We start from the raw sequence: 17,797 nt of genomic DNA, 5'->3' as shown, positions 1-17,797 counted from the left end.
TTGTGTGGTGCGATTGCCAAGCACACCGAGAAGCCAAGAGACTTCAACACGCAGTATATACACATCTCCATCAACGGATGACCCGATCGTGCCATGGTAGACTCCAGGGCCAAAGCAAACATCATGACCAAGACGGAAGAAGAGAGGTAAGGTCTGAACACTGTGCCAAGCAACACCCGCCTCAAGACTGTCAATGCCCCCACCGACTCCCGTGTGCGGGGTTTCCCAAGGAGTAAGCATCACTTTGCGGAAGTGGAAAGGAAAGACAAACTTTACCGTCACTCCTCTAAATATATTTGATATCATCCTCACACAAGATTTCATCCAACGCTGCCACACGATGATCGACCCCTACCTCCAACAACTCATGGTCATGGAGCGGAAAGGGTCATGCATGGTACCTCTAGTAAAAGTTTCAAAGAAGGAAGGACTTACCCACTTATCGGCCATGCAGATTGTGAAGGGCCTAAAGAAAGGAGAACCGACGTTCCTAGCCACCATTGCAAATTCGGGAGAAGACAATGGTACTATGGAAGCCTTGCCACCGATCATAGAGAAAGTCCTTGAAGAAAACAAGGACGTGATGCCGGACGAGCTGCTAAAGACTCTACCTCCAAGGCGCGAGGTAGATCAAAATATAAAATTGGAGGTTAGAGCCAATCCACGCACACATGAACCTTACCGTATGGCTCCACCCGAGTTAAACGATCTAAGGAAGTAGTTGAAGGAGCTCCTCAAGTACGGTCAAATTCGTGCATCCAAGGCACCATATGGCACGCGCCAGTGCTGTTCTAGAAAAAGAAAGACCAGTCATTGCACTTATGCATCAATTATCGAGCGCTCAATAAGGTCATAATTAAGAACAAATATCCTATCCCGTTAATTGCAGATTTGTTTGATAGACTTGGGCAGGACAAGTATTTCACCAAGATGAATCTCTGGGAAGGCTACTACAAAGTGCTCATCGCGGAGGGAGATGAGTCAAAAACAGCCTGCGTGACTAGATACGGAGAATACGAGTGGTTGGTGATTCCTTTCGGCTTGACCAATGCACCTGCCACATTTTACACGCTGATGAACAATATCTTTCATCCCTAGTTGGACCAGTACGTTATGTTGTACTTGGATGACATAGTCATCTATAGCAACACCTTAGAGGAAAACATGGAGCACATGAGGAAAGTCTTCCAAATGTTACGGGAGAACCAACTCTATGTCAAATGGGAGAAATGCGAGTTCGCCCAGCACGAGGTGCACTTCTTAGGCTATGTTATCAGCCAAGGCAAACTACGGATGGACAAGGCAAAGATTCGGGCAATCCAGGAGTGGGAGGCGCCCACGAAGGTGATCGAGCTATGATCCTTCCTTGGACTTGCGAACTACTATCCCAAGTGAATCAGTAGCTACTTCGCTAAAGCTTCTCCAGTGATCGAGTTGTTACAGAAGAATAAGTCGTGGATTTGGAGCGAGGAGTGCCAAAGAGCGTTCGAAGGTCTCAAGACCGCAGTAACGGAAAAGTCGGTCTTGACCCTGCCCCACTTCTCCAAGACCTTCGAAATACATACGGATGCCTCAAACTTTGCCATTGGGGAGTCTTAATGAATGTTAGGCACCCAATAGCATTTGAGATCCGCAAACTAAATGAGGCTGAATGGCGGTACACAGTGCAAGAGAAGGAAATGACAGCCATCGTGCATTGCCTACACACGTGGAGACACTACCTACTAGGCTCCAAATTCGTGGTCAAGAATGACAACCTGGACACTAGCTACTTCCAGTCACAAAATAAGATCACCCTAAATCAAGCTAGATGGCAAGACTTTCTGGCAGAGTTTGACTACGTTTTGGAATACAAGCCAGGAAGAGGCAATGCGGTGGCCGACACACAAAGCAAGAAGGCCGAGCTTGCTACCGTCACTAGAGCTCACTTTGACATTAAGGATGTAATCAAGGATGGTATGCAACATGATCTAGAGGCCAAAAAGCTAATGGAACTGGCGTCTCAAGGCAAAACAAGACGCTTTTGGGTAGAAGATGGATTTTTGCTCATTACCGATCGAAGGTTCTATTTACCCAATTTTGGGTCTATCAGGTGGCGTATAATTAAGAAAAGCCACGATATACCGTGGGCAGGGAATCCAAGGAAGCGACGTACGAGGACACTGATCGAGGTAATTTACTTCTGGCCACGCATGCGGGACGAAATCGAGTGCTATGTGTAGACTTGTCTTGTGTGCCAACCAGACAAGGTGGAACAAAGGCAACACCGAGGGTTACTAGAGCCACTACCCATAGCAGAACGCCCATGGGAGAGCATGACTATGGACTTTATCACTTCCTTGCCAAAGTCCAAACGGTTTGGTATGATCATGGTCGTGGTGGATAGGTTTTCAAAGTATGCTACCTTCATACCCACCACAGCCGGTTGCACCGCGAAGGAGGCTGCTCGATTATTCTTCAAGAACGTGGTTAAATACCGGGGACTGCCGAGACATATCATTAGCGATCGAGACCCCCGCTTTACTATGAACTTTTGGAGAGAGTTGTTCAAAACACTTGGTACGGATCGTCACTTCTTCACAAGTTTCCACCCGCAGACCGATAGCCAGACCGAACACGTCAACGCCCTATTATAGTGCTATCTCTATGTTAGTGCGCATCAGAAGGATTGGGACCGACTCCTATACATGGTGCAGTTTTCATATAGTTTGCAGAGGAGTGAGTCCACTGGGCGCACACCATTTGAGTTGGTGACAGGCCAACAACCCCAAACTCTGCATTCATTACTGGCTGATTTTGAGGGAAAGAGTTTGGGTGCCTACCATCTTGCCAAAGGATGGGAGGAGCAGCTTGACACTGCCAAGTCCTACTTGGACATGGAAGCCAAAAGGATGAAAAGTTCATCGACCGCAAGCGTCGTCCCACGGACTATAAAGAAGACGACATGGACTTGGTGGAATTCAATCAAAGACAGTTCAAGGCACTAAGTAGTGTCCATCAAAACTTAGTGCGCAAATATGAGGGTCCGTTCAAGATCGTTTCCAAGGTGGGAAAGATCTCGTACAAGTTGGAGCTAGCTCCACACTTCAAGATCCATCCGGTGTTCCATGCGAGCGTCCTCAAGTCGTACAATGAAGACAAGGAGGATCCTAGACAAAACCGATCACAATGGGCACCCATTACTGTCACCGCCTTGCACAACCGGGAGATTGAAGCTATCATAAATTATCAATCCAAACGCAAGCGAGGTCAACAAGTCAGCGCCATGTTCCTGGTGCATTGGAAAGGACAAACTCCAGATGAGGCCACATGGGAGAAATATGAAGCCTTATGGCAACTCAAAGACAAAGTCCAGGAGTTTCTACAGCAATGCGCCGCGGTCGTTGCATCATCAAGTGGAGGAGCGTGTGACGTCCGCCACAATTCCAGCCTAATTCCGCGTATGGATAGGGGCAGACCATTCTAGAGTTGTGCGGATAACTCTAGAATCTTTTGGAAGACTCAAGAAAATTAGGGAAGGTCCCAAAGTAGTGTAGAATTCTCTAGAAAGGGGACCAAAGTGTAAATATTTTAGGAACTTATAAAGTAAATATTAATTGCACTTTAGTCCCTAGGAAGTAGTATAAATAGAGGTGCCCTTCATTTTCAAAGGAACCAAGCAAGTTGTAAAGCAATCTTCCAAAGCAATACAAAAAGCCTTCTTCAAGCTCTCTTTCTTGTTCTCTCTAAGTCTTTCAAAGTATTTTCTTAGCGTTCCAAGTCTTAAAGGCTTCCTTGAACTTATAAGATCTTGAAAGATTAGTGAGTAAGTCTTCGAGGCCCGCACGAAGTCTTAGAGAATACTCTAAGTCCGTGACACAGGGCTCTGACCGCGTGCCTGTTGAAGAATGAGTCGGTGACTCATAGGCAATGGATTGGTTAAGGGAACCCATCGGAGACGTAGCAAAAGCGAGTCTTTATAGGGCAATAGTCACTACTGAAGGAATCGAACCTACGTGATCTATCCATGACCAGGATGATGCTTGGGTGAAACTAAGTGGAGGTTCAAACCGACTGATGTTTAAGAATTAGCAGATAAATTGTGGTTAAGGGTTAAATGCCACTCGAACCTAGAGCTAGCTAGTTCTCCCTGAAATGCATTGAGGCACAATAGTTGACTGGACATCGAGGGGTAAAGCACTATTTTGGGGCGGGCCTCAAGAGCGGTACCAAATCGAGGTAAACTCTGAATACTAGGTATGACAACCAAACAACTGTGGTCAAGGTCGTCTAATGAGAGGATGCGGGATAATATTCATCGTCAAGATGTAATGCTTAATTTTGTGTTCGAGAATATAAAGTTTGTTAAAAGTCAATTAGGAAGTTAGCTACTGTTAAACGTAGACTTGCTTATATTGAGGAGATCACTGTAATATATTCATGGAATTAATTGATGTGGCTAGTGATTTTTTATGGTCGTAGCAGAATTGATAGTTAAGAAATTCATCCGTTGTTTTAATCTAAATATTTCTTTAATATTATTTATGATATATTCTCGATATAACATATCTTGCGGTTCTTACCATTTTTGTATGGTCGTAGTAGAATTGATAGTTAAGAAATTAATCCGTTGTTTTAATCAAAATATTTCTTTAATATTATTTCTTTAATATATAATATTTATGATATATTCTAGGTATAACATATCTTGGGTTCTTACCATTTTTGTACGGTCGTAGCAGAATTGGTAGTTAAGAAATTCATCTGTTGTTTTAATCTATTTCTTTAATATTATTTATGATATATTCTAGATATAACATATCTTGGGTTCTTTGGTACATATATAAATTTTCCTCCATTAATTGTTCTAATAATTTTATATTTTCCATAGATTCTATCCAATATTGTGAATATTCATAGTTCATTTTAATCTGAATTTATTTCTAAATCATACCATTCTATGTTTTCATAGTCTAAATCTCATAGGTCTATGTCATACCATTGTTGATTTAATATATCTTCTGGTTCTTTATCATTAAATATTTTTTCCCGTATTATTCTTCTTAATTTAATTATTCTATACCTTGAAGTATATTTAAGAGTAAAGTTTCATAGTTTTTTATCATTTCGTCATGTATGTATGTGGTCATGTTTGATGTCATGCGGGTTTTTTCTATTATTCCTTCATATCATATTTATAATCGATTAAATTTATATTAGATTATTATTAACTACATTATCTGTTTATCATGTTTTCCTGTCACTACTAGCATCGTACTTTAGCGGATACTTCCATCTTATTAGCGCCTCAACTTTGTTTACTCCCCTAAACGGCTTTCCTCGCCTACCTGTTTCAACATTAGGATGGCATAGTATAGAAGTTTTCTCCCTGTTTCCAGTGTGCTAATAAACTAGAAATCTTGATTCAAATAATTCTAATACATAATAACTAACATAAAATTATTCAATCATATATATGATATTCAGGAATATATGAAATTAGTTCCGCATATTTTCTGAAAAATATACCTTTGTTTCTTGCGTATTCATGCTATCTGAAATATATGATTGGATTTCAGATTGTTGCTCCATTTATCTAAATACTAATTTTTTAGTTGTGAGAGTATTTTTAAAAGAAAGTTTTATATTTCAGGCATTGCCATCCTTTGTGTTACATATTCCTTCCTTTATATGGAAATAAATTAGTGCATTTGTCTGCACTTATTATACTCTACACTTACTCTACAACTATCCCTACCGTACTACTTTTACACTTGTCTTTTTAATAATACACCCTACCTACCATACTTTACACTTGTTAACATATCTTTAATAATGCACATGCATATGTTGACTAAGTTATGTGACTACTACTATTTATTTCAAGACTTTTACATATCAACTTTTGTCTTTATGTGGCCAAGCACGTTTTTGTGTTTCCTTTTATCTTCATCTTTTATCTTCTTGTCATATTTTGTCTTTATCTTTTATCTTCATCTTTATCTTCTTGTCATCTTCCTCTTTATCTCTTATTCCAGCTGGACGTCTGGGATTATATTATCTTCTCCGTTGCATTTTGAACATATGTGATCAGGGTATTTGTGACCAATTTAGCTTGCAATACCTTCTTAATAATTTTTCTGAAATAAATCCAACTTTAAGTGCTTGTGTTGTAGGTCGTTCTTCTAGCTTAAGTAATGATAAAATCCATATCTGGAATTCATGCATATTTGCTTTCCTTAGCTCCCTTGAATTAGAATAAATCATTAACTGATCTCTTGCGTAGTAGCTCCATATAGCGTTTCCATTTAAATAACTATTTGCTAGTTCTTGTATAATGGTTGATATACCAATTATTCTCTTATTGGCATAGAAGCTTGGTATCTCGCTTTTTTGTACCTCTGGTTGTTGTTCAAATATCTTCCGGTATTATCATATCATTTGTTAATCCTATCTTTACTACTTGTATCAGAGGTTTTATCTCCTCGTATAATATCTCTGTTGTTGCCGAATAAAATTTTTCATAGAATAAATTTCCCTTTGTAACTCTTTTATAAGTAATAAATACTTTATGTATCTCCGGCATTCCACTTAGTTTCTCTCTGTCATATGTATATACTGTATTTAGTAATCCATAATTGTAACATGTCCTAACTAAGTTGGCGTTAGTTTTCTGTTGTGCAATCAGTTTATTATAACCTTGTAAGTTTTGGGTTAAATAATCCTGGTTGGGTTCTTGGGTTGTAGTAGATCTGGGTTTAAGGTTTAAAAACGTTTGGATTTTGTATATATTTTCTATATAGATTTGCATAATATGGTTATATGATCTTTTGACATGGTATAGGCTATCTGCATATATAGAAGTTTGTGGTTCTGTAGTTAATATGTTTTTTGGTGTTAGCCTCGAGGTAAATGGTTTTTCTAATAATTGGTTTAAGTTTGAATTCTTATGTTTTTCACAAACTCGTTGGCTTGTACCTGCAGCTGTATTTAAACAATTGTTATGGGTTTTTAGGTGTTTCCCAAAGTCACCATTTAGCTCTGGATTCTTTCTGTCTTCCGATTGACATAGTTCCGCATTTTTATAGTCATGCTGCTGACTTATGCTAGCTTTGGACTTCAGATTATCTTCATTAGTCTTTAGCTTTTGTATCTCGTTGTCCATACTATCCACTTTTGTACAAAGTGTAGTAATATCTTCGAGTATCTTTTCAATTGTATCTTCTCCCTTAGTGGGTCTGAGTAGCTTTGTCGTGATAAGTAATCTGCAATAACATTCTTATCAGTTTTTATTACTTCAATTGTAAATGTGAAATTTAATATGTTTGTACTAATCTTTTTATTTCTTTTGTTGTTACCGAATCTTGTATTTTTCTTGTTAGCCACCATTTTACTTGTGTATTATCTGTTCTTATAATGAATTTGTTATATACAATATATGGTTAATGATAATAAACACTTTTATACTGAATGTAATTCTTTTCTATTTATTTCCCATTTTATTTCTGTATCTATTTAATATTCCTCTATCTGCGTATATTTTTCATCATTTATTATTATTTCTGATATTTGTTTTTTCTTTAGATTTTCAGGTAATTTACAGTCTCTGGCTATATGTCCTAATTTTCCACAATCATAACAAGTACATTCTGTTAGTTTTCTTTTTGGTCTATATGGTCTTTTGGTTTCATTGTTTTTTATATAGTATCTTCTTCTCGGTTTTTTATATTTGTCTTTTGATCTGTAATTTTTATTGTTTCTATTTTTATAATACCTATCCATACAACCAAATTGAGGTGTTTTTTTATTTTTGCAACATGCCAAAATTTTTACTAATATTTTTTCAATTTTTATTTCGTCTTTATGTTTTTCACATAGTTCCATAACCCATCGTTGCAAGAATTTTATTCTAGCTCCTAAGATATCTGTTAACTTTGCTTCGTCCCAACTTTTTATGACTTTTGAATTAAAAGGTTCTGGTAATTTTGTAAAATATAATTTTCTTATTTCTTTACTTTCTTTTGTGCTATATGTTCCTTTATAATAGTATTCCCTAAATGCACATGTATATTCATCTATGTAACACATATTACATATTGCTAATTTTATCATTAGATTCTGATTTATGATTTTTTGTTTATTTTGTTCTTCTACCTCTGTTGTCATACTGCTGAATTCATTTCTTATAGCTACTTAATATTTATATAATATATCCATAGTTGTAGTAGCTAATTCGCCACTAGATTTTTGATTACTTCTTAATAATTTTAAATTTTCATCTGATAAATTTTGTAACCATAATTTTACTGTTCGTATAAGTGCTCTTTCTATATATTCTGGTGTCTCTGTTATTACTATTTTGTTATCTATTAATTGTTTTGATATATATCCTATCCATAATTGGATTGTTTTATTTATATCTTCTATACAGTCTAAATCTAGAAAATTTTGTTGTTCAGTTATTGGTTTAGGTGTCCATTTTTTATTCAATCTTTTATCCCATATAGTTTTTTCTCTATCATAGTGTCCATAGTTTTCATTATAATATTTCGGATCTGAACTTTTTAGGTTTTTTTACTCTTGATGTGCTAGGTTTTTCATCCATGTCTACACTTCCTGTATTTATTTCTAAATTTCTTGAATTATCTATATTTGCTAAAATTTCCGTATTTATTTCGCTTGTTTCCGAATGTTGTTCGAGATCATCATCGCTTATATCATCAATTCTTATTTCGGGTAGATTATCTTGGCTATTTTCTTCTAATTCTTCTTCTAATTGCAATTTTTCTTTGAATTTAATTATCACATTTGTTAATTTTGTTTTTTGTTCTTTTCTCTTTGTTTAATTTCATACATTTCTGTTAATATTGCTAGCTCTTTTTCTAGCTCTATTATTTTAGTACTTTTTACTTCTTCTAATTGTTGTACTTCCCTTATTGCTTGTTGTTTTATTTTTTGATTTCCATTTTTCTATATATTTCTTCATTTTCTTTTGTTATTCTTATCATAGCAGTTAAACTATCTTCTAGTTTTACCGTTTCTTTTTCTAACATTAAATTTAGATTGTCACCTATTTTCTTATATCTTCTTCCTAGATTAGAAAATATTATTTTTATTTTTAATCCATCATAGTTTTCATATGTTTTTTCATCTATTGCGTATTCTTCCTTATTCATTTATAGATTGTATTGAAGTTTATATTCTAAACTTTCAATTTGTATTTGTAGATAAAAATAGTTTTTCTCTGTGCTATTATAGATTTTTTACAAATTCTTGCGAATATGTTATTATTAAGTGTATTTTGCCTATGTCCTAATTCTTGTCTTTTCACTATAATTATTTCAGTAAGTTTTTCTTTGTATTCGTTATTCTCGTTCTTCATTGTATCTTTAAATATTAAATATATTTATATTCTATTTTAGATATATTATCTATTAGTTGATCTAATTTTATGTTATCAGTTTTTGTGATATTGAGTTATTTATATTTCGGATATAGTTTGTTTAATTTTCTTCTTATTTTTCTCAACTTTCTACTAGTATGTTTCTTACTATGTTTTGTACCCAAGATATGTTATATCTAGAATATATCATAAATAATATTAAATAAATATTTAGATTAAAACAACGAATGAATTTCTTAACTATCAATTATGCTACGACCATACAAAACATAGTATGCGAGCTAGGTTCAGAAGGTCGTGAGACAGTTCTATCCATATCCTTTGTGGGTGTTAGAGCTTTGAGAGGACCTTTTCCTAGTACAAGAGGACCTAGAATGACACACCTCTTATGTACCAGTTATCGTTCTCACGTATATGATAGGTAGCCAAGTGTGGACCGAATAACTGATGAAAACATCTATGTAGTAAGCCCAACCCAAAATGAGTTCTCTCCTATTCCGACTTCCCCAAACCTTCTGGTAGCACAACCGAGACAATGGCGGGTTCTCTTCCTCAGTGGGGTTGGAGTGATAGAAGTTTTTTGAGAATTCAAGAGAAAGTCACGGCGAGACAAGTTGTTTATCATTACGATATGTGTCAAGTGGAAGTGCAATGATGTATGCAACTGAGGCATCCTAAGAGAGCGGTAAACTTGAACCTTTTTCCTAAATAACCTGATAAATTCGATCAGACAGTCGCCATCTATTTTAATTGATCAAATCATTGACAAAATGGAAAAACCATTATTCAACTCTTTGACAACATGAAAAACCAAAAGTGTTTCCCTCCCTCTCTATCTATCCAAGGGATGGAAGGGCAGAGGCCTTTGGTGTCCCCTCCTGTCAAGTATTGGGGCGTCACAATCACTAGCCAATATGCTTTTCTCTCATTCCTTTTTTCGTTCATGGTTTGATATTCTGATGTCCTGGGCGTAGAGGAACCACACCAATCCATCCTGAACTTGTTGGGTATACTCTAATGCGTTGACGATACTGTAAGAGAGGTCCTGCGGAAAAATAGCTTGATGACAGGATGATAAAAAACTTAACACTTCTCATTCTTATTACTTTTTCAATATGAAAATGAAAAAAAAAAGAAAAAAGAAAAAGGTCATTTTATTCAAAACCCAAATTGTGAAATCCCTTTCTCTCCCACTTCGCACCTCGGAACTCGCCCTTCTTATTGACTTAAAGAGATAAATGCACTTTCACATCTTCTTAACCCGAAAGGGCTGGGGAGAGGAAAGGTTCCTTTTTTTAGGGTACTGCCAAAAATAGATCCAGTGGAGATGTGGTGGGGCCTCTAGCTCAGAGGATTAGAGCACGTGGCTATGAACCACGGGGGGGGGGGGTAAATCCCTCCTCTCCCACAACCGGCCCAAAAGGAAAGTACCTTTCCCTCTGGGAGTAGGAAAATCATGATAGGGATAGCTAACCAAAAGCTATGGAACTTTGTTTTGGGTGTTTTGTCGAAATGGAAAGGATTTTCATATTTTTATTTATAGTGAATGGGGGAATCGTTACACATAGTATGTCCGATCGACGTATTTTTTTGCTTTACGCCCTGTAACTCTTACTCAGCTAGGCTTGGGCAGAATAGCAGAGCAAGTATTAGTAGCATAAAAAAAGGCCTTCCTCATCATTAATATCATTGCTCACGACAACTTTGACCTCTCGGAAGAATCGATGACTTCATCAAAGATGCAGTGCTAGCACATCTGTGACTTTTTAATTGGATAGTTTTAAATAGCCCAGGGCTGTGGAACAAAGTATTATGTCGGATCTAAACCAAGGTATTGATGGTGATTTTCTGATCTTGAAGAATAAAATGTGATACGATGAGATAGAATGCAATAGAAACAAAGAGAGGGAACGGGTTACCTACTCTTAACGGGCAAAGTGAGCCGCTTTTTTCTGAATGAAATAATTCATAATCAATCAAATCTCCCCAAGTATGATTCGAACCTATGAGCAATCGATTAACAACAGACCGCTCTACCACTGAGCTACTGAGGAAAAACAAGAGTTTCGATCTCACAGAGTTTAATTCCGGTTCCCAACCCATGAACAATATGAGCTTGAAGCTTCCATCGTGACTCCCGGAACTTCTTCATAGTGTCTCCCTTACATGCCTCATTTGAGAGGGAACCTCAAAGTGGCTCTATTTCATTATATTCCATCCATATCCCAATTCAATTCATTTAATATCCCTTTGGTGTAATTGACATAACAAATGTCGTTTCTAGTCTATCTCTTTCTATTTATTTTCAATATATAATAATCCTAAAATTTCAATATAAATGAAATAAGGGAGGTTTGTGATGATTTTTCAATCATTTCTACTAAGTAATCTAGTATCCTTATGCATGAAGATAATGAATTTGGTCTTTGTGGTCCGACTCTATTATGGATTTCTGGCCACATTCTCCATAGGGCCCTCTTATCTCTTCCTTCCCCGAGCTCTGGTTATGGAAGAAGGAATAGAGAAGAAGGTATCAGCTACAATTGGTTTTATTACGGGACAACTCATGATGTTCATATCGATCTATCATGCGCCTCTACATCTAGCATTGGGTAGACCTTATACAATAATTGTCCTAGCTCTACCATATCTTTTGTTTCATTTCTTCTAGAACAATCACAAACACTTTTTTTACTATGGATCTACTACCAGAAATTCAATGTATAATCTCAATATTCAATGTGTATTCATAAATAATATCATTTTTCAATTATTCAACCATTTCATTTTACCAATTTCTATGTTAGCAAGATTACTCAACATTTGTCTCTTTCAATGCAACAACAAGATTTTATTTGTAAAAAGTGGTTTTGTTGGTTGGTTAATTGGTCACATTTTATTAATAATATGGCTTGGATTAGTATTAGTCTGAATAAGACAAAATAATTCTCTTAGATCGAATAAGTACATTTGATCTAATAAGTAACTTGTATTAGAATTGAGAAATTCTATGGCTCAGATCTTTAGTATTCTCTTATTTATTGCCCGTGTCTACCATTTAGGCAAAATACCCTCACCAATTCTTTCTAACAAACTGAAAAAAGCCCCAAAAACAAAATAAAGGGTGGAAAGTGAGGAAGAAAGATATGTAGAAATAGAAATCGCTACCAAAATGAAGGGTACTACTAAACAGGAACCTGAGGGATCCACTGAAGAAGATCCTTATCCTTCTCCTCCCCTTTTTTCAGAAGAAAGGTTAGGTCTGGACAAAATCGATGAAACGGAAGAAATCTGAGTGAATGGAAATGACAAAATAAAGGACAAATTTCACTCTCACCTTATAGAGATAGGCTATAATAATATTAATAATAGTAATAATCAAATTTATGATTATCGGGATTCTTATCAGAATAATAATAACACGGGGAATCTCGAAAATTGCAAATTGCAACTGCTTGATAAAAAAAATGAAAATCAAGAATTTTTTTTATTAAAAAAGTTTATAAAGTAAGTAATAAACTAATAAAAAGATGGAAACATAAGCTAAATACAAGAAAGTATAACAAGAGATGTGTCCGCTCCCTATATATTTGATATTTTCTCCAACAATGAAACTAATAACCCCAACCCCGTTAGTCATCCCATCAATTACTCGTTGATAAAAAAAATGAGTAAATTCAGCTAATCCTCTTATCCCACCAACAGAGAATCTTGTACAAAAAAGTATATATGTAAGCACGATTATATGACCAAAATGATATATGCCGTTTACAATTTTATCCCACAAAATTCCCTTAGAACACTTTTTAGCAAAAGCGTTAACGAAGTCCAAATTTTTTAAAGAAGAATAAATTTGTTTATGTAAAAAGAATGCTATAAATATCTGAAATAAGCTATACTGACTAAAACAACTGCATTCTGTAAAAATTCATTCCAATCCAGCAAATTATTCCATTTTGGATGCAAAAGTTTTATAGATGGAGTTAACCATTTCGATAAGATATCCAAATTAACTCCTTCCTGGTTGAAAGGAATTCCTATAGCTCCCATAAACAAAGTAAAGAGACCTAATACAAATATTGGGAATAGCATTGTATTGTCCGATTCATACGAATAGGAAGAAACGACTTTATGGTAAAAATAAGCAATAGTCATAAAAAATTTTGTCATCTTTCTTGAATTTTTAGCAATTGGATACTTACTTTTTGACAATAAATATGTACTTTCCTTATTAATCATTGTTAATAAGCAAGAGTTTTTCTTAACTGCATTTTTACCCCATAGAGATATTGAATAGAAGTGGGTTTTTGTGTTTCCCACCATAATTTTGAAAATGAGCATTTAAATGCCATTCAAAAGTAAGTAAATAGATCGGAAACATATAAAATGCGGTTAATCCCGCCGTGCCCAAGCTATTATTGAGAATTGGCGAATACAACCACCTATCATTAAGAATTTCATCTTTGCACGAAAAACAAGCAAGAGATGGAATACCAAAAAAAAAAGTGTACCTAATAAAAATGTGATTTTGGTAATTGGTATATGTTTTCTTAAACCTCCCTTTACACTCATATTCTAGCTTTTAGCTGGAGAGTATCAAACAATAGTTTCCATTGAATGAATAATGGATCTAGATCCTAAAAATAATAATTAGTTGGAGTAAGCATGAGTAATCAAATGAAATAAAGCGCTTCGGTAAGACCCCATACCTAAAGCTAACATCATATAACCCAATTGAGAAATTGTATAATACGCTAAACCTCTCTAAATATATTTTTGAACAAGATCAAAAGTAGCTCCAAAAAATATTGTTATTGTTCCTGTAACCAAGATCAAATACATTATGTGAGGTATAACTCTAAAAAGAGGAAGAAATCGAGCTGCAAGAAAAAGTCCCGCAGCTACCATAGTAGCAACATGTATATGAGTCGAAATAGTAGTAGGACCCTCCATGGCATTAGGTAACAATACATGAAGGGGGAGTTGGGATGATTTAGCAACTACATCAACAAATAAGAAAACAGTGCATAACGTAACAAATAAAAAATCGACCTCATTATTACAACTCAAGTTATTAAATTGGAATAAATCTCTAAATTCGAAACTCCCCGCTATCCAATAAAAACCTAATATTCCTAATAATAAACCAAAATCCCCTACACGATTAGTTACAAGCGCTTTTTGGCAAGCATTTGCCGCAACAGGTCGTGTAAACTAAAATCCTATTAATAGATAGGAACACAACCCAAACTAACTACTAACTAATCCCAACATGAAAGTACTAAAAAAACTCATATAAGCAAAAAAATCTAAAATAACCTTGATCATGAGCCATATAATTATCACTATGAATAAAAACCATAATTCCAACATTAAATGATTAATATTGACATAATAGAAGTAAGTGGGTCGATTGAGTATCCGAAGTTCAAATGAAAATCATTATTAATGATCAAAGACCATACATATTAATAAACAGAACTGCTATTTATTTGCCTACATAGACAGGTAGATTGAAAAAAATCATGACTATGCTTAACAATAAAATACTCTGAAAAGCCCATATATGGCGAAACCTTTTTGTTGCCGTTGGGAAAAGAATAAGTCCCGCTCCTATTAACATAGGGACTGGAAGTGGATTGAAAGGTATGATCCACACATATTCATCTGTTCGTTCCATAAAACTGTTTTGAATTCTCAATTAATTGTTTCCGATTCGCCGGATCTTACCTCTTTTGAAAGGAGCGAATAAAAAGTAAATATATGGACTTACATAAAAAATTTTATTCTTACTTATTCTGAGTCTTTGCTAAATACTTCAACTATTCAAACCACGAAGTTACGATTGTTCAAATTATAGAAAAGGGATTAATTACTAGTCTCCTATTAAATAAGCCTATTTTTTTATCCAAGTTTGACAAGTGATTTAAACAGGCATTTAAGTTTTTCATTTCCCAAAGTAAAACGCGGTTCTTATTTTTAAACCTTTTGAGGTATTTTATTGCATGTAAATGAAATATGGAACCATAAATAGAAATCGAATATTTTTGTGATTCGTTATTTTATTTTTATATTAAGTTCAACAAATTTTCTTTCTTCATTTCTATAGAACATCTGATTATCAAATTATATAGGTATAGATTTGATGAATCAAAAAGAATGTTAAATAAAGATACCAGTCAATAGAGTACCTTTTCATTTTTACAATTATGAATTTTTAGGGAATAGTAAAACTTGAAAAAAATATTGCCCTTCTATTTTTATTTCCATTATTCTGCAACTTTCACATGGATTTTGCCTATCTCGATTATGTTTTATTTAGGGAGGACCTTATTAGATAAAAAAATATATATTAGTAAAAAAATTCCTTTTGAATAATAGATGTCTTTCACATGCAGCTATAACAATCAATGACTTTTAAATTTCTAAATGGCAGTTCCAAAAAAATGCACTTCAACCTCAAAAAGTGTATTCGTAAAAATATTTGGAAAAGGAAGGGGTATTGGGTAGCATTAAAGGCTTTTTCATTAGAGAAATCTTTTTCTACTGGGAATTTAAAAAAAAAATTGTACGCCAAACAAAAATAAACAAGTAATAAAATGCTAGAATAATTTGAATTAACTTAAGATAATTATTCAATTAGTCTTCAAGTATTATCTAATGGAATATAATTGAATAATTGAATGATTTCCCTTTCCTATTTGAATTTATTAGCTCATCAATATATGTAACAGAACTCTATTCGGATGATTGATATAGAAAATAATAGAATTAGAAATCTTGTATTTACTATTCACTTAATGATAATTTTTTTGTTGACAAAATAATAAATACCATTTCGATTGCAAGGTGGGGAGTTTTATTTTCTTCATCGACCTATTTAAATAATAAAATGCAAATAAAATTCTATTATTGCATATCTATAGAAGAAAGTATGTAAAAATCTTTAATTAAAGTTAAGAACTCACTCAAAAGCAATTGATCTATTTTGAAACCTTTTTTTTTCTCGACCTTATTCACTTTAAATTTTCTCTGAATTATTATATATACCCCCATGTGTATCTTTCCCTTAACCCAATAGAGAAAATTGCTTAGTGAAATTTTGTATGATTATTTGTCAATTTTTAGCGATGCAAAAGTGGTTATTTTCTTTCTATTTTGTCGTCAAAATCCTTTTTTTGTTTTATTTTAGATTTATGGAAAAAAAAAGAAATTTCTGCTTAAACAATGAAAATAAAAACTTTTTGAACTCTATTGCTTAGTTGAGTATAGAATGTTTAGTTACAAGAGTTGAATTCGAGGAAAACGGAAAATATAGGAAAGACCCAGGTTAAATAAAAAACACTAAGAATCTAAACTCAAATAAAAAATGTTGAACCTTTAACCTCAAATTCCTACTTGAGCAACTTTTTATTGGTATTGATCCATTTGAGTAATTATTAAACTAAAATAGCTTACTCAATCTCGATGATTGCTTATTCTTAGGCTATTATTTGTTAGACAAGCCGCTGTGGTGACATTGGTAGATCTGCTGCTCTTAGGAAGCAGTGCTAATGCATCTTGGTTCGAGTCCGAGTGGCGGAATACAATCTTCTAAAAAGGATAAATAGATCTTATAATGAATTCAATTCCTGATTTCCATTTTAGAATTATGTAATTAAGGGACTCTTCTTTTTAAAGATTTTTAATGATATATTTCAACCTTAGAGTATATATTAACTCACATTTCCTTTACGATCATTTCAATTCTAATTACGATTCATTTGATAACCTTTTTAGTCGATGAAATTGTTAAACTATACGATTCGTTAGAAAAAGGCATAATAGTTGCTTTTTTCTGTATAAGATGATTATTAGTTACGATGGATTTCTTCACGACATTTCCCACTAAGCGATTTATATGAATATTTAATCCTCCTTTTCATGGATTTTATCCCTTATTCATATGATTCCATATTTCAAAAAAAATGTTTTAATTTAAGTAAAATAACTGGGCCAAGTGTTATTTTGACCCAAGGATTTGCTACTTTAGGTATCTTGACTGAAATACACCAATCAGGAATATTAGTACATGCTCTTCAACCTGAGTGGTTAATAATGCACGTGCGTATGATGATATTGGGCTATGCGTCCCTTTTATGTACATCGTTATTATCAATAGCACTTCTAGTAATTACATTTCAAATAAATAGAAACTTTTTTTATAAGATAAATGTTCTTTTAAACGAGTCATTTTTCTTGGATGAAAATGTTGTCAAAAATACTTCATTTTGTTTTGCCAAAAATTATCACATGTCCCAATTGATTCAACAATTGGATTATTGAAGTTATCGGGTTATTATTTTAGGATTTACATTTTAACCATAGGAATCCTTTCGGGAGTGGTATGTTACTTGGATCGTATTTCAATTTATT

The 17,797-nt window shown here is 34.2% G+C and overlaps 1 pseudogene; it reads left to right on the top strand.

Annotated features, from left to right (window-relative positions):
- The first annotated feature begins 11,786 nt into the window (after positions 1–11,786).
- On the top strand, positions 11,787–16,979 carry LOC114074222 (annotated as a pseudogene).
- The last annotated feature ends 818 nt before the right edge of the window (positions 16,980–17,797 follow it).

This window comes from Solanum pennellii, chromosome 10, assembly GCF_001406875.1.
Source record: "Solanum pennellii chromosome 10, SPENNV200".
NCBI lineage: Eukaryota > Viridiplantae > Streptophyta > Magnoliopsida > Solanales > Solanaceae > Solanum > Solanum pennellii.
The sequence above is the reverse complement of the archived record's forward strand: the minus strand, read 5'-3'. Positions and strand labels throughout refer to the sequence as shown.